The sequence below is a fragment of the Bos indicus genome, chromosome 22 (assembly GCF_029378745.1).
Source record: "Bos indicus isolate NIAB-ARS_2022 breed Sahiwal x Tharparkar chromosome 22, NIAB-ARS_B.indTharparkar_mat_pri_1.0, whole genome shotgun sequence".
Classification (NCBI taxonomy): Eukaryota; Metazoa; Chordata; class Mammalia; order Artiodactyla; family Bovidae; genus Bos; species Bos indicus.
The window spans coordinates 47,675,240-47,693,119 of NC_091781.1; the positions used below are offsets into that span (position 1 = coordinate 47,675,240).

The 17,880-nt window shown below is 56.6% G+C and overlaps 1 protein-coding gene across 6 annotated transcripts in view; it reads right to left on the reverse strand.

The window, feature by feature from the left end:
• The window catches only part of PRKCD (protein kinase C delta), a 34,594-nt gene extending 23,946 nt beyond the window's left edge, over nt 1-10,648 (reverse strand). For 5 of the 6 annotated variants that reach the window (XM_019985000.2, XM_019985005.2, XM_019985003.2 and 2 more), the window contains exons 1-2: nt 10,425-10,648; nt 6,867-6,979 (exon numbers count right to left, since the gene is read on the reverse strand). The gene's annotated coding sequence lies outside the window, so the exon portion shown is untranslated. Of the gene's footprint in view, nt 1-920; nt 2,384-6,866; nt 6,980-10,424 lie in introns of those variants that run through there. The other variant, XM_019985001.2, reaches the window with a different exon arrangement.
• Between the last annotated feature and the right edge of the window lie 7,232 nt (nt 10,649-17,880).

Sequence of the window (17,880 nt, forward strand, 5' to 3'; positions counted from 1 at the left end):
TCCCTCAGAACCAATGAAAGACCTGGCTTTCCCCCGCAGGAACACCCGTGCCTAGGGACACAAGATTCTGCACATGATTGCGTGCTGGCTCTAGGGCTCCAACACCCAGCCTGGCCCCAGGTCACCCTCAGCCCTCCTCAGACCCAGCCAGTGGGCACCACAGTGACAAGACACACCAGGCCCATGGGACAGCCTGACAGAGGACATGCAAACAAGCATGTCATTATAGAGAAGGACATGACCACCGCTCGGGCAGTGAGAGGGGCTGGGGTGGAACGGGGGCCAAAGGGGCCTGTTGGTGGGAGGACGTCAGGAAGGGCCTCAACAGGGAAGATGCCCAGTGTGACACAGGGCCACCTAGCCAGAGGGTATGGAAGGGTTAGAGGGGCAGGTCTTGGGACACTGGCTGGTACTGGCTCATACTCACCCCTGCCGGCATGTATGGCGCATAGCACCTGGGTGGTACGGGCCTGAATCACTCAGCTGGCCCTAGGATTGGGGAGGCCCTGGGTTCAGCCAGAGGGAGGGCCCCAGGTACCCCTGAGGGAGGAACAAGAGCCCCTTCACAGCCAGACTGAGAACAAGGGGGCCTCTGTGAGGAGCCGGGCTGGGGGGTACGTCTGGGCCTTTCTCGGAATAACGTCACATGTGCACACATGGGCACACCCACCAAAGCAAACACAGCGTTACATGTGGGGAGCCCTGCTTGCAGTGAACACACCCTCACCCTTACACGGGCACAGCTGTAACCATAGGCACTCACACACTCCTATGACAACTGAGTAGCACAAACACTGAGAAACACACCCCCTGCAGCGGCTCTCACGTGTTGACAGACACCAGGCCCACACAGATCACACGGGACATTCACACCCTCATTCAACAGCACAGAGAGATCTGCATACACACAAGGTACACACCGGAACGGAGATGCTCCAGGCAGGCAGAGATCAACTCACAAGCCGGGAAGGACCCACATGTGCCTGACGAGGGGCCGCCACCAGAAAGTCCCAACGTGGCTTTTTCTGCTGCAGCCGCTGGGGCCCAGTGGCAGGGGACAGGGGAGGGAAGGGCCTGGATGTCAGGCGGGCTGGGTTTCCCCCACTGAGGGAGGTGGAGAAAGTCCCTCCCGCCCCGGGCGAAGTCCAAAGTGCACAGAGGAAGGAGTGGGCCGGTCAGGCTCCTCCCTGGGTAGCCTTCCTCCTTCTAAGAGGGGAGGTCCTTGGAGGATGGGAACAGGCTGGGGGTCACAGGTGCAGATACAGGCCTGGTGCACAGAAGAAGGGCCGGTGCTCCTGTGTAGGTGGAGCAGCTGTGCAGGCACCCCATTCAGGACCTCCAGACTCACTGGGAAGAAACTGACAAGGAGATAGTGGGTAATTCACCCAAAACCATGAACTCAATGGGGTGGTCCCCAGAGCGACAGAGAGGAGACCTCTGTTTCCAGCCCCAGAACTGCGTGTCTGGCTTTGAGGGAGACAAGGGCCAGTGCTAGATGGAGGGAATGGCTCCTCTGCCAGCCCCCAGAGACCACTCCCCAGCCCTCTCTCAGTGCACCTCTTCCTAGAGTCCCTGTGGTTTTCCTGGTTGTCGACAGTAGCCTTTGTGTTCAGAAGGAGAGATGGCCATCTAAGGCTTTTGCCTCCATCTCTTCCCTGGTGGCTCAGATGGTAAAGAATCCACCTGCAATGTGGGAGACCTGAGTCCCATCCCTGGGTTGGGAAGATCCCCTGGAGAAGGGCATGGCAACCCACTCCAGTATTCTTGCCTGGAGAATTCCACAGATAGAGGAGCCTGGTGGCTGCAGTCCATGGGGTCCTAAAGAGTTGGACACAACTGAGCGACTAAGCACAGCAGAGCACCAGGAGTCGAGCAGGGCCCCGAGGATGCCTCCCCACTTTAGTGATGGGGAGCAAGCTGGAGGGAGGCAGGACTGCGGTGTGCCATCCCATGGCAGGCACTGAACAGAAGAAGTGGAGAGCAGGGGCTGGGTGTGGGCTGGGTTAGGCTGGCAAGTCTAGTTCAGGCCATGTCTGCCCTGGGCGCCCTGTGACCTTGGTCCAGGCACTCTGGCACTGTCTGTGAAGGGCGTGATCGTGGCCTGCCCGGGAGGCGGTGCTGAGTGTGAGAGCTGCGGTGGCATCCTTGTCAGGCCTGTCATCCTCGCACCAGGTCCTTGCCCCACCGCCCCTTTCCAGCTGTCCTATAGTCACAGGGGCCTCCAAACTTCCTTGGATCAGTGGGGAAAGGGGTTCTCTAGAGCCACACAGCCCCGTGATCCCCTGCTCTGCTGCTCTGAGAAGAGCCCAGGCTGGGCAAAGGTAGCTGAGTCCACTAGCAGACCCCAGGCTAGCTACTGTCTCTCAGGACCTCAGTCCCCGTCTTGACAATGGACACCTCTCAGCTTTCTCCAGCTCTGACACTGAACGACCCTGCAATTCTCCTCCTGTCTCCCCGACCCCCGCATCCCAGCCCCGACAGCCTGCCCCTAGCGGACAGGGACCTTGGCCTGTCCTGTTCCAGCCCCAGGCCTTGGCGACTGGCTACTCCAGTGCACCTGTTTACCCAACACAGCCACAGACATGATCCAAAGCTTCCGGGGCTGTTGTGAAAACAGTGGCTCAGCCACCACAAGCCTGCCCTCATGGGCACCTTGGCAGGGACCTTCGAGGGACAGGCATCCCAGTCCTATAACCAGGGCCTCTTGGACTTGCCCACCAAAGGCCTGCTGAACTCTCTCCTCCCCTCAGTCCCGGCTTTACGTGCTACGTCTCAAGTTTCCGCTTTCAGCCCAGACCCTCCTGAACTGTAATATCCCCAACTCCACCATCTGGAGGTGCTCAAATACGTCCAAACACCTTCCCCATACAAGTGCCCTGGTCTCCTAGCAGCAACAGCACTCAGGTCAGACACCTGGGGGTCGTTTCCACCCTCCCCTTCCTCCCCCTACAGCAAGGCTATCACTTTTGCCTCCTATCTGTCCTGAAGTCCTCTCTTCTCTCCATCACCACCCCATCCCAGCACCATCGCCTTCCCCAGGCCTGCACCAGCCTGCTCACTGCCCTCCAACCTCTGCTCTAACCTCCAAGGTCCCTCTGCCGCAGTGACTAGAGAGATCTCCTAAGATCGTGCAGCAGATCTTGTCACGCCTTGTTTAAGGCCCAGTTTTCCCAGGCCCCTTTCCCTGACCTCCTGGCCATACCCCACCCTGCTCTTCAGCCCCAACCCCGGCAAGCCACTTTTGGTCCCCTAAACATCCACATTCCTTTCTGCTCAGGAGCCTCCGAACTCACTGTTTCGTCTTCCTGCTCCTCTCCCAAAACACACACTGGCTCTTTCTCATCATTCAGGTCTCTGATGCACACTCCTGGATCTGCCCATTTCACAGATGGGATGACTGAGCCTTCAAGCAGCCTAGTCCCTGGCTTCAGTACACAGCCAGTAAATATCAAGCAAGGATTTGAAGTCAGATCTGTCGACGCCTGCAGAAGTCTTGCTCCTAAACCTTCAGGAGACCCTTACTTACACTCCCAGCCCAGGCCCCTGCCCTTCTCCACCCTCCAGGCTTCTGACCTCTGCCTACTGCAATGTCATCATTACCACTCAACACTTGAGGCCCCCAACCCCTTACCACTCGCTAGCGAAAGCCGAAGCTCAGCAACCCCTTCACAGGGCTGACCTTCTGCGTGTCCCTGGGACAGGCAGGGTCCTGCCACCAGCTGCCACCTGGTGAGGATGTGTGCATGAATGTGTGTGAGGGGATCTCCAGCTCTCCCCACCCCTCCAGGCTCCATCAGTCCCCATGTCCGCCTCCTTCCCCAGCCCAAAGACCGACTTCAAGAGTCCCAAGTGGAGATAGGCTGGCAGCAGGGCTCAGCAGCCACTCCCACACCAGCAGCCTCAGCTTTTCCAAGCCCCATGTCCCGCAGGGGGCCAGAGCAGGGGAGAGGTCTGGGGGAGGCCTGTGGGGGTAGCAGGCAGCTGTGCCTGCCTTTCCCTTCCCTGCATCCATTTGTCAGGAGATCTGTTTTTCTCCTTTTGAAAGGGAGTGAGGGGGAGAAGAGCAGGAGAGGGCTGGGCCGTTGAGTGGGCACAGCTGCTCCACCCTGGAGTTCTTCTCCTAGGAGGACCCAGAACAGATTGAAACAACAGAACCCTCCCCATCCTGCAGCGTTACCACTGGAGGCAGAATCGGTGGCTTCTCAGTCAGGCTCCGCAGCCACTTGGCCCTGTGATACTGGGCCTGTGCCCAGGCCATCAGCCGATAATAATCCCATCATCAGTACCACTTGCTGTTCTTCAAACAGTTACCACGAACCGGGAGCTGCGTGCTTTATATAACTACAGTTTCTACTTCTTCATGGAGAAGGAAATGACAACCCACTCCAGTATTCTTGCCTGGGAAATCCCATGGACAGAGGAGCCTGGCGGGCTACCATCCGTGGGGGTGCAAAGAACCGGACACAACTTGGCGACTAAACCACTGCTACTCCTTAAACATGAACAGCGTGCCAGGCACAGTGCTGGCTACTTTGCATATATCATCTGTTGTTTCCAGCACAACCCAGTAAAGGTGGATGCCGTTGTGGTCTGAGGTGTCAGAGGGGGACACTGAGTCACTGGGAGTCAAAGCCACTTGCCCAGGTCCATTCATATAGCTGCTTAGGGCTGCCTAATCCCAGAGATGCAGCCCAGCATCTCTCACACACAAGGTGCCCTTCCTGCCAGAGCTTGTGCTCTGAGCCTCGGCTTACAGCTTGGAGGAAAGGAGGAGCTTGGGTCATGGTGGCTGCGGGGGACTCTGTGACCTCAGCACCCCCATTCCCCTCCTTGAGTCTCCATCCTGGGCTGGCCAGCTGTGGCCGAGGAAAGCCCGATCGGTCGACCTAACCCACTGTCCAGACACTGTTCTCCTCGGGGGCCAGGCTGGGGCGGAGCGAGCCGCAGATGGAGAGCTGGTCAGTCCCACTTTAAAACCACTTCCTGGGCAGCCCAGAGGAAGTGGGCCTCCGGAAACACCTCAGACGGTTTCTCCTTGGGCCCGGGCCTTGGAAAGTGCACAGACTGCCCCGGGAGAAGTCCCCTGCCTGCCTCCCAGTCCCCGGGGCCCAGCAACTCTGCCTGTACCAGGCGTGGACACTGCAGGGCACAGACAAGCTGATAGAATCGCCCACCCGCCTGTGAGCACCTTGGGCCCATGACCACAGACAGCCCACTTCCTCCTCTGTGGCAGCAGCCACAAACGGCACAGCTGACATGGCTCCTCCCCCGCACTCATCCCCCCTCCCCCCGCAACGTCAAGCCCGGTCAGCCTGGGGGCCTGGCCCAGGCGGGATAACTGGTAAACGTCTGGGCAAAGCTCACCTCCAAGGGTGGCGCTGTCCCCTGGAGTGCCTGTGGTCACAGTTACACCTCAAACCTCACCTTCAGTGCCAGATTCAGGCTGAGCTGTGACGCTGACCAAGGACCGCCGCCCCCACCCCTTTCTGACCCAGAATGGGCACAGTGTGGTATGTGTGGGCAGGCGTCTGAGTGCACGGATGACTGGGTGAGCGGGTGAGCGTCTGTGTGCGTGTTTGAGCGTGCCTGCCAGTGAGTGCATGTGAACACCTGTGTTCATGTGTGCGCATGTGTGGTGCGTGTGCAGGCACTCGCGGGTTTGCGGGTATGGGGGCAGAGTGCAGCTCAGCCTCTGTATCCCTGTGTGTGTTTATATGCCTATGCTAGTGAGGTAGGTGACCTCTGAGAGCAGAAAGTAGGCTGGCTTCAAGGTTAATTAATTGGACTTCTTAGGGAATGAGGCTCAGTGGTGGGCGGGAATGGCCCCCTGACCTCACATAGCAGAGTTCCCCAGCCAACCAAGGACACGTCACTCCCTTCCCAACAAGTTTGAGGAAAGGTTGAATAAACAGAAGACCCAGCATAGACCCTGCCCTTGTTTAGCCCCCACTCCCACTCCAGGAGCCAGGGCCCTGATGTCCTGCCCTCCCTCCAAGGGGAACCCCAGCCCCCACCGTCTTTTCACCCTCAAGATCTGTAGGTGCCAGAGCCAAGGGGGTGGGACTGAGGGGTTGATCTGGGAGGACTCTTTGAAGGAAAGAACATCTTTGCCACCCTCAGCAGCCCCCAGTGCCCCCAAGGATCCTGTTCACTGGACTCTGGACACCCAAAGGGTAACTTTCACTTCTGTACTGTAATGCAGGTGGAAGGGGGCAAGTGTGACCCAAAGGAGGGAACTTTGAGCTTTATAAGGCACCTGATAGAGTACAGCCTTCCCGGCATTCCACAGAGAGTTACAGCGCACCCTGAATCTGGGGGCTGCAGACGGGGACTTCAGGGCTCTCCTCTGGCCCCAGAAAGGCCAGGGTGAACTGGGGATGTGGAAGAGAGTTTGGTTGTGCCAGGAGCTGGGAGACCTTGTGTCCAACCCCTAGAAGGCCCAGGGCAAACCTCAGTTTCCCTGTGTGACGATGAGGACGGCCTGAGGCAGAGAAAGGGACCATGGAAAGCGGATACATCCGCTCTCACTCTGGCTCAAACAACGCCTCCTCCCTGCCCGGCCAGCAGTGTCACCACTCCTGGCACCCAATCACCGGTGGCCCCCGGTCTCTGAGCTTCAAGGCCAAAGCCTTCCCTGGGTCAGAAGCCACTTCACAGCAGGGAGCTCTCAGGGCCAGAGTGAACTGCTACCCTCCCTGGGCACCCAGACCCCACACACAGACTAAGGACTCTGTGTGCACGCCACCGCCCACCTCCACAACCCCATACCGACTCCAGGGCCAGGGCAGAAGGGGAGAAGCCCAAAGTGGAAGGCCATCCCTGTACACTGTCCATCTGTCCACCTGCCTAAAAGGACCCAGTCTTACCTGAGGCTCCCAGATCCCCGCAGCCTCTAGTCCTGGCTGCCGCGGCCACCACTGCCACACAAGCACCACCAGAAGTAGGCCTGTGCCCTCACCTGGGCCAGTCCCCGGCAGATCTGCAAGAGCAAGAGAAAACAGCTGAGCCGGTAGGCACCACCAAACAGGCTTTCCCCATCTGTCAGCCCCAGCATGGCCGACACAGGCCTGGGTCAGCCTCGTCTGGTTCTGAGACCTTGGCCTCTTTGGGCCTGGCTGTCTCTTCTGTGAAGTGGGGTATTGGGGTCATCTTTTCCAGGGCACCGGCTATGTGTCTACTCCATGCTAGGGGTCGGAAGACTATGTCTTAGCCCTTGGAGCATTTCCGGGTTACAGACACAGCAAAAAAGCTGTCCCCAGTCCTCTCATCTTCAAGAGCCTGCCCTGTGGGCTTGGAGGCCTACGGTTCAATCAGGGACCACTGCTTTATGGCCTGGGGCAATTCCTCTGAGCCTCAGTTTGTCTCATCTCTGAAGTGGGGCAATGTCTCAAGTGGTTGTGAGGTTCCAGTGATGTGGTGTGCCAGCTGCTGTACTGAACTCACTGGAGTGCCAAACGAATAATGACACTTCTTCATTCTTTGTTTTGTACCTTCTAGTTCAGGTGATTCTCTCACTACTGTTGTGCCCATTATACAGCTTTAAAAACAGAGGCCCAGGGAGATCCTAGAAGGAAGTAACAGCAAAGGCAGCAGGATACCCCAGGTCTCCTGGCTGAAAGGTCTAAGCACTTTCTCTGCAGGCCAGTCCAGGTCTCCACAGAAGATTCTCTTTCCCAGATGTGAGCCCCTCCTCCCACTGAAGACCCCCATCACCACTCCCTTGGGACCGAGGCACCCTCGAGTTTTATCTTTTTGTCTGCACTTCAAGTTATTTCTAATTTTAAACTCCAATTAGCTGTGCCAGCTAAATGGTGTCAGTGCCCTGCGGTCACAACTCCAAATCACCTCCACCAGCACCATTTCTGCTGCTGAGACTGGTGGAGGGTATCATGTGGGCTGGCCTCAACAGGGCTGGATGCAGGTAGGGTCTCTTCCCTCCAAGCGGATGGGAGGGGGCAAGAGCTACATCACAGGCAGGAAGTTGGGTTGGGGCTATCTGGGCTTTTAGCAGCTCCAGCTCCCAGGAGAATGGGGACCATACAGTTCGGAGGGGCTTCCCTGGCGGCTCAGTTTTAAAGAATCGACCTGCTAATGCAGGAGACACAGGTTCAATCCCTGGGTGGGGGGAGATTCCCCTGGAGAAGGAAATGGCAACCCACTCCATTTTTCTTGCTTGGGAAATCCCATGGACAGAGGAGACTGGAGGGCTACAGTCTATGGGGTCGCAAGAGTCGGACATGACTTAGTGACTAAACAACAACAATGATGATGATGACAACATTTGAGGGCAGGTAAGTGTTCACCAAACAAGACTTAGCATCTGCCGAGCTTTCACTATGGACCAAGGCTGGAGGACCTCTGGTCCTCACAACTTTGTCCACTCTGCAGATAAATAAGGAAACCGCCTTAGAGAGGCCTAGTTCCCAGCTCTTGTTCTTAAAAGGCACAGTGAGTATTTAAGCTTAAATCTTTCTTGGGTCAAGCCCAAGGTCTTGCTCACAACACTGTGACTTAGGGTGTCTGTGAACTTGAGAGAGTGGAGGAAGGTGAGAGATGGAGGGTTTTCCCCATCTTCCCAGGAGCCAGCGCTGGGCTTGAGTGTGTCACATGCACATCCACAACCTCATGACCTCCCACATGTACATACACACGTGCGCGCGCACACACAAGGGCTCTTACCTTCCCTCTCAGCACTGCCACCCCAGGGCACAGGCAACATACACCTTGTTGCACCTCCTTCTGCTATGACACCCACGCCCAAGCACTCTCGGTTCCCCACAATCACAGTGACTCCCCAAGCACACATCCGCACAATTTCATAGAGTCACAGTGTGAGTCTCCCACCAGCCATTCGCTTAGCCTCGCCCCCAGCCAAACTCCTGTCACACGCCAGATCCCTCCTACCACCCTACAGCCAAATACAACTGTCCAAACACCTCCACATCTCTCTCTCTCACGCACACACACACACACACAAGTACAACTGCCCTCTATTGGCTTGTCCACCACACCCCAGCTCAGTCCACAGCAGGAACGAGGAAACCCAAGGGACCAGTCACCTCCCTCAGTGACCAGGTCAGCCTGGTCACAGCAGCTCAGTGCAGAGAACATGTAAGTGCGTGCGCGTGCACACACACACACACGAGCCTGGGGGGCTGACACCAACACTGATGGCTGTATGTGGGTCACTATGACGTACCCAGTGTGCAACACAGGACCCTCCAGGCACATGGGCACACATCCCAACACATAGAGGGGAGTCTGGTGACAAAAACCAGTCCATACATAGCTGCAAAGAGCACAAAGAGCTTCAGGACACCCAAACAAACATACACACATACACACAGGCAAGTCACACATGTTTAAAAGGACACACAGGGGCAAGTCCCAGACCTGGGGGCAAACAATACACAAGGAGACACAGATATACAACATACCTACGTGATAGGTACAGGCAACTGAGCACAAGAAGACAAGGTCCAGGCGCATAGTGTAGGGGCCAGAAGAGAAAGGAATGTCACTACTCCAAATCTACTCACTCCAAATCCTTCTCACCGGGTTCAAGTGGGGGGCTCAGTGGGCTCTCCCCTCCCTGACAAGGACAAACAGAGGAGTTGGGGAAGTGGGGCAATTCTATCGCCTGACCTCTCTTCTCCTCCACCCCTTCCCCTCTCCTGGCTGGGCCCCTACAGGGGAAGCATCTGGATTGGGAAGGGACCACTAGAGGAGGGGGAGCAGGGAATGGCATGGGGGGGATGGTGGAGACTGGAGCCACGCCCAGCCCGGAGACAGATGGGGAGAAAGACACAGAGACTGAAAGAAGAGAGCAAGCGAAGAGGAGGCGCCGCGGCGGCTGGGCCGGGCAGGGTCCCAGGGGCGGGAGGCGAGGCCCAGTGGATAGCCTGGTTTCAGCCCCGTGGTAAAAAAAAGAGAGGCGGCGGACAGGCAGGGGCGGCGAGCGTGGGCCAGGGGCGCAGCTCCCACAGGACAGGATCTAGAGGGTGGCCGGAGGCAGGGTCGGATGGGGTGATGGGGAGCCAGGAGGGCAAAGGGCAGACAGATGGGGACCAGGGAGAGGCGGGCGGGGAACACTGAAGGAGTGGGGACGGACGGACGGACAGAGAGCTCGAGAAATTTGGAACAGATGAGAGGACCCTCAGAGGCGTTGGAGACACGAGTAGAGAGGGGCCGAGAGCAGACGGATGAGAGCCCCTCGGCCTCCACCGCTGGACAAAGGGCCAGACTGACCGACAGGGTTACGGAGGCACCGGCGGGTCTCGGAGCTCGGCGGGACTTTCGCCGGCCGCAGCTCAGTTTCTTAGTTTCGGAAACGGGAACCGGAGCGGGGAGGGGAAGGGAGGAGCGGCGCGCCCTCGGGGCAGCCTGATCCTACGGCCCGATCTTACGGCCCGGCACGCACTCACCTCCGGGCGCAGGGCCAGGCGCCAGGGGTCGCGGTGGCTGGGGTCCGGCTCGCGGCGCGGCTCCCGGGAGCGCTCGCGGAGAAGGGGTCGGTGCGCGCCAGACCCGGACGGGCCCGGCGGCCGGTGAGTTACCACCCGGGCCTCGGCGCGGCGGGCGAACGCCGGGGGTCGCTCAAGAGATCCCAGGTCCGCCGCCTCCCGCTCCCGCGCAGCGGCACACGGAAGTGCAAGGGGGCGGGGCGGCGCGACCTCACCCAGGTGCCGGCCCCAGTCTCGGCCCGCCCCCGCCCTGGGCCCGCCCCTCCGAGGCCCCGCCTACGCCGGCCACCCCCGGGGGTCCAGCAGCTCGGCTTCCCCAGGCCCGCCCCTCAGTGTCTGGGCCTCTCCGCCGGCCCGAGCACCCCTCGCCCCACTTAGGGCACGAACGGGCCCTCAGAAGGGGCCTCATTTTACTGAGGGCGCGGAGGCCCCGGGGGCCCTTTCCCCACCCTACGCCCCGCACACGGAGCCCGGGAGGCGACGGCGGGGGTTCCCCAGTTCCCAGCGCTGGCGCCCGGGACTCCCTGCCCGCCAGCTGGCCCTCCTCGCCGGGCCTTCGCTCTTTCTCTTCCTGTTGGCTGGAGTGCGGACGCAGCCGGGCTCGGTGCCCGCCGCCAGGCCGGCTAGTCCCGGCTCTGTGCCCGGAGACGAATGGGAAGACTCCAGGGCGGGAGGCTCTAGTCGGTCCACGGGTGCTGGTCAAGCGATTCTAAGAGCGACTCCTACCCTGATCCATGAATATTCCTCCCCCCTGCCCCTGCTTTTCAGAGTTCCCCATCGCCTCTGGGAGGCTCCTGAGCTTCCTTTCTAGACTTAGAACTTGATTATCTGGCATAACTCATTCATTCATTCACTGAGTACCCTCTGGGCTTCAAGTCTGGAGAGAGAGAAAGGCCCAGGGAATCCATTCCTTTGCCCCAAGTATCAGAAAACCATTCCATAACGATTCCATACTCCAAAGAAATGTCAGTTTCCAGAGGAAAAGAAGAGGGTTCCAGTTCCAGACCTATCCTCCTGGGGGACCACCTAGAGGTCATGCGGACAGTCTGGACAGCTCTTTCCAGCTGAGGCATAAGGGATGAAAATGGGAGACAATCCCCGAGGAGGCCTGAGCTGATCAAGGGGCCCATGGCCAAAACAGGCCATGGCCAGGACATTAGTCTTCTCAAGGAGCGAGTGCTGGCAGCTATTAGAATGGAATGGGCTTGTGGAGGAAATGGATGGGATATAGTGGCTGAGGAGAAGAGAAGGGCTGGATAGGGCCAGAAGAGCTGCCATGTTGCTCAGGTGGGAGGACCCTAGGTTGGGGAAGATGGGTGGGAAGAAGGGTCCAGACCTTCTGGGTTACAGGGCTGTGGGGATGGCGGGGGAGGGGTTGTCTAATGACACCTCCAGGGATGCAGAGCCCTGGCCAAGATGGGAATCTGAAACTGTGTGTGTGTGTGTGGCAGGGGTGTGTCTGAGCTGGAAAGAAGAATACTATTGATACAATGACTTTTCCCACACATGGTGGGATGGGGATGCGTGCTACCCTACATTCCACAAAGAAGACCTAGTTTGAAAACTGCTTAATGTCTAAGTTCCCAACTCTGATGCCTGTCCCTTACCCCACTGGGGTTGGCTCTGTCCACCAAGATGGACCCTTCAGGTCACACTGGACCATCATTTAGGGAAGAAATCTTATGCCTTACTGCCTACAACCAATTTTTTGTACACACTGTTCCCTGGGCCTAAATGTCATTTCCCACCCACTCCCAAATCTCTACCTGTCTTGGTTGTGTCCATTCAAATGCTACTCCTCCCTGATGTCCAGCTGTGAATCCATGGGACTTCCTTGAGCTAAAGGACTCTATTCATTAGTGTGTTCTGTGTCCTAGTCCCCACCCCCACCCCATGGCTTAGTTGGGCTTGAGCTGAAGAAAGCGTGAGCAAGATGAGTTTCAGGTGACTTTTGCTCACCTGGAATCAAGTTTCCTCTCTGGCTCCTCCCTCCAGGTCCACAGTGGCCAGCTGAGCCTCTCCCTCTTTGTCAACAATAGGCCCGGCTGGTGCCAGGGACCACTGGAAGGAGGGCAATGAGGGCCACCACTTGGAGATTACTAGGTCCAGCCACCAGGCCTTTGCTCCCACACCCTGAGGTTCACCTTGGAAAATGGAAAAGAAGAATAATGGCCATCATTGACAGAGCTGCCCCAGTGACAGGTCCTGTGCTGGGTACTGGATCTGGGCAACCTGATCAGACCTTAAGACCCTTCACAGTGAAGGCCACTATTAGTGCCACTTTTGGTGATGAGTAAACTGAGTCTCAAATCCACTTGCCCAAGAAGACACAGCTAGTAAATGGCAGAAGTGAGATTCAAACCGAGGTCTGCCAGGCTCCAAAGTCCATGTTTTACATCAGGGGTTCTCAGTCTCAGTGATGCTAACCTTTGGGTCAGATCATTCTTTGCTGTGGGGGCTGTTCTCTGCACTGGAGGATGTTTAGCAGCATCCCTGGCCTCTACCCACTAAAAATGTCTCCAAAAAAGGGAACCTTCCTACACTGTTGGTGGAAATGTAAATTGGTGCAGCCACTATGGAAAACAGTATGGAGGTTCCTCAAAAAAAAAAAAAAGCTAAACTAAAAATGAAATAAAGTTGCTATATGACCAAGCAATCCCACTCCTGGGCATATACCCAGATAAAACTATAATGTGAAAAGACACACGCATCCCTATGTTCAGAGCAGTACTATTCAAAATAGCCAAGACATGGAAACAACCTGTCAGTCAACAGATGAAGGGACAAAGAAGATGTGGTACTTATGGAATATCATTGCTGCTTAGTTGCTAAGTCATGTCCAACTCTTTGGCGACCCCAAGGACTGTAGCCAGCCCAGCTCTTCTGTCCATGGGATTTCCCAGGCAAGAATACTGGAGTGGGTTACCATTTCCTTCTCCAGGGAAACTTCCCGACCCAGGGATCGAACCCACGTGTCTTGCACTGGCAGGCAGGTCCTTTACCACTGAGCCACCAGGGAAACCCACATATGGAGTACTACTCAGCCATAAAAAAAAAATGAAATAATACCACAGCAGCAACATGGAGATGGACCTAGAGATTATCACACTAAGTGAAGTGAGTCAGAAAGAGAAAAATAAATACCATATGATACCATTTACACAAGGAAATCTAAAATATGGCAAAAATGAACCTATCTACAAAAGAGAAACAGATTCACAGACATAGAGAACAGATTTGTGGTTGCTGAGGGGGAAGGGAGATGAGGGAAGGATGGATTGGGAGTTTGGGATTAGCAGGTGCAAAGTATTATATACAGGATGGATAAACAACAAGGTATATAGCACAGGGAACTATATTCAATGTCCTGTGATAAACCATGATGGAAAAGAATATGAAAAAGAATATACATACATACATGTGTATATATATATATATTACATATATATAAACTGAGTCACTTCGCTGCACAGCAGAAATTAACACAACATTGTAAATCAACTATCCTTCAATAAAATAACATAAAAAAAAATGTCTCCAGATACAGTCAAATGACCCCTAGGGGGCAAAACCACCCTTTGTTGAGAACCACTACTTTAGAGCAGGGTTAGCGTTATAGGAACAAGGATTTATAAAGTAGACATCAGGAAGCACTTTCCTTGCCCTCAGGATTATGCAGACTCAGGAACTCAGGGGCTGCAAGCATACACTGGCCTCAGCCAACCTTTCTCCCCTGGAGATGCCAAGGGAAGGCAAGATGTCCTCAGAGAAGGTGGAGGGGCTAAGGCTGTGCAGGTCACACTGTGGTCAAAGCAGAGACGGGATGCAGGTGGGCTCCCATCTAGAGACAGGCGCTGGGATCTAGGACACAGGGAATCCAGGCCAAGCTGGGCTGGAGTGGCTCTGCATGTTGGAGTTGCCCTCTGGTGCCACACTGGATGTGCAAGGGCACGGTCCAGATGATCTTGCTTTTATGCCCCCACAACTGAATGGTACTGACCTTAGTAGGACCTGCTGAGGCTTGGGAGCAAGCCTGGGCTGTGTCACATGCTAACTGTATGACTCTGAGCAGGTGACCACACCTCTCTGATCCTAAGTTCTCACCTGTGAAATGGGCTGATGACAAACCACTACTTTGGAGGCTAAGTGTTGTGTGAGATGATGTGCGTGGAGCCTCAGCCAGGGTGGACACCTGGTGAGGCTCAGCTCACCTTGGCCATGGCACAGGTAAGGTCAATTTGCCAAGTCACAGGCTGTCAGCCTTGGAAGAGTCCTCGATAGCCTGTCATGACATGGGGCATAAATCCCTAAGCTTGGCTGGGTCCACAGCAGCCACCCAGAAGTGGTACTTTCCCTTCTTCCCTCTCCAGGTTTGCAGCCAAGGAAACGGGCCCATCAGAGGCAGCACTGAGCAGCCAGCCACCAGACTCCCACCCCCAGCATCCACTCTGTCCCCATAAAGGCTCCCGGAGGGTCAGACCAGAGGAGGGGCAGCCTGACCCCTGCAACCACTACGCCACAGAGGCCACGAACCCTGGAGGCCCGCAGACCCCTCCACAGGAAGTCCAGGACTCAACCAAGCAACGTGGAAAGGACCTGGACATCCCTCAATCTCTGGGGGCGGACTGTCCACCTGAGCCGGCAGGAAGGGGTCCCTCACTTGAGCCCTGCCAAGAGTTGGTCCTTGATTTAGCCTGTTACTGCTTCTCTATCACCATCCCTCTCCCTGAGGCTTTGGCTGCCAGCACCACCCCCATCACACCCAGAGCACTAGGCTGGCCAAGGGAGAGTGGGGCTCATGTTTCAGGGTTAAAAAGGCCAGGCTAGCAGAGATGGTGCTCCTCCGCAACTCCTAGGGATGGCAGAACCTGGATGGATCCTGCTGGGTCTAGCGCAAGCGAGAAGGGCACTTGGAACATAGTCCAACATGTAGCAGTGCCTCAGGTCACTGAAATGATCGTGGGCCTGGATTTCTGCCTCAGACACTGGGTAGTAAGGGCAGAGGCTTTGAGGGTAGTACCAAACGGCAGGAAGTGCCAGATTAGGGGCCTGGAGAGGCCAAGTTTACACCCTATGTCTTAACTGTGCCTCAGCTTTCTCAACTGTGGAATGGGCAGGATAACAGTAATACTGGCCTGGTAGGTGGTTGAGAAGATGGACAAGATCAAGCTTGTGGGGTACTCTGGGAGCAGAGCTCAATCCATACTGGTGTTAACTGGGAAAGAGTTAGTGAGGCCAGCTAATGGTTCACAGCTCCTGTCCTCAATACATCAGTGTTTGGGTGGAACTTCAGAAATACTTGGAGTAGACAAGGGGAAGGTGCTTTCTGGGAGTTCAGGGCACAGAGCTTTCCTAGGGTTCTTACAGGGTAAGGAGCCCCTGGACTACCCCGGTCCTGCTCTGACCACCGCACAACCCCTGCTCTTCCGGGTCTGCTCTTCCGCCTCCTCTACCCCTCTGCCCACCAAAGGGGCATGGGTGGGTGTTGTTGTCAGGGGCAGTCACAAAGTAATAGATATTCCCTGGCAAGGAGACCCAGAGGAACTCCCAGTTTCCAGCACCACCCCTACCTCTCACCCGCACACAGCAGTACCCCGGGCTGCTAAGATCTGCCAGGTCTCACTGTAGGCTCTGACACTTGAGGAGTCGGGGGTGGTAGGGGGCTCCGTCACCCACAGGGCGTGAAGGGCCGCGGGCTCCATCAGCTCCCTGGCTTGCTCACCTGCCTCAGTCTCCCTCCGCAGCGGGCAGCTCACCAAGCCCGGTTTGGCGGTTGGGAAACAGGGACCGCGGGTAGGAGCGGCCCTAAGCTGACAAGGTGCAGAGCGACCACCAGGCACACCCCGACCCCACCCCAACAGTTTCGCCCGCAGCAGCGGCTGCCGCGCACACGCCCCCGCAGATGTGTCTACCGCGCACCGGGCCCCGCCCCGCCGGGCCCCCAGGAGGCCTTTCTCAGCCGCGGGCAGAGGTGTCCGCCCCGTCACATGACTCAGGCCCGGCTATAAGAGACCCGGCTCTATTCCCGGATCGGGCCGGCGCCTGGAGGCTGGAGTGGCGCCGCCTTCTGGGCCGCGGCGGCGCCCTCTCGCCCTTAGCTGCTGGCGCGGTCCCGGAGTCAGAGGCTCGGGCACGCCCATTTCATGGATGGCGTAACCGAGAGCCTGGGCGAGAGTGTTGTCCAAGGCACCTGAACCAGCGCCCTGGCTGGGAGGACAGAGGGCTGGATGGGGGATGCCAAACAGGGACGGAGAGTCACAGAAACCTAGAAGAGAAATGAATGACACACATTGGCTGTTCTGATGAAAAATAGAGCACGTCAAGGAAAACAAAGACAAGTTTACAGAGATAAGTAGAAATCTGTCGTTATTGCACTGATAATTTCATCTCCTCAGACAGACCTACAGTCCACACTGTCATTGCATCTTAAAAATTGTCTTACTGGAAAGCACAATCAGGGCAGGCTTCCTGGAGAAGGTGGCTGTGTGGTGGTGGCAGAGCAGTCTGGGGCTCAAGACCCCTTGTTCATTTTACCTTGGTACCAGGATGAGGGATCCCAGGCTCCTGACCAAGCTTCACCCAGGGATTGCCAACAACGCTTGGCAAGGCTGTAAGCAGGGGCAATGAGCAGTGCCTGGAGAGAAGTGGTTAGGCCAGTTGGACCAGCAGAGCCTGAGCAAGGTGCCTGCACAGCCAGCACCTTCCATTCTGACTCCTCCAGGAATCTGAGAGGCACTGAGGCGCCAGGACAGCCCTGCCAACTCACTGCCCCGACCCCCCCCCCCACTCCTCCTCAAGGCCACTGCTCAGGTTGTGCTTTGCTCTTAAAATGCCATTCCATTAAGCTCTTAACCATCTAACAAGACCCCATGCAAAAGGTCCTCCTCTAGATTCCTGTCTCTAACTGAGGAGGGCCTCTGCTTCCTATGAGCTCTGCCCTCACCTCCATCCCACTACTGGCACGGTCCAGGGTCTTTCCTGGGGCACTGACCACATGTACAGAGGCTCCACAGTAGGAAGAACTCACATGCTGCTTCCACACTAACTGGCTGTATGACCTTGAGCAAGTGTCAGCCATCTCTGAGCCTCAGTTTCCTCATTTGTAAAATCCGGAGCCCATGAGGCTGCTCTGAGGATGGATTGAAATGTTGGTTGCAGAGGGTCTAGACCTGTGCCCAGCACTGGACCCAGACAGCTGAGCTGTTCACGTCTGTCTCCCTAGGCTCTGAGCTCCCTAGGCACACATATGCATCCTTGTCAATGTCCAGCAGCCTGCAGTGGAAAGAGACAGGTTGGCAAGGAGGAGCTTCCCCAGGGAGCTAAGTCTCACCTTTAGGCTACTTGCCCACCCTACCACTTTCACATGCCTTGGCCTTGCCTCTGCCTGTAGCCTTCTGTAGGCACAGGCTGAGGCCAT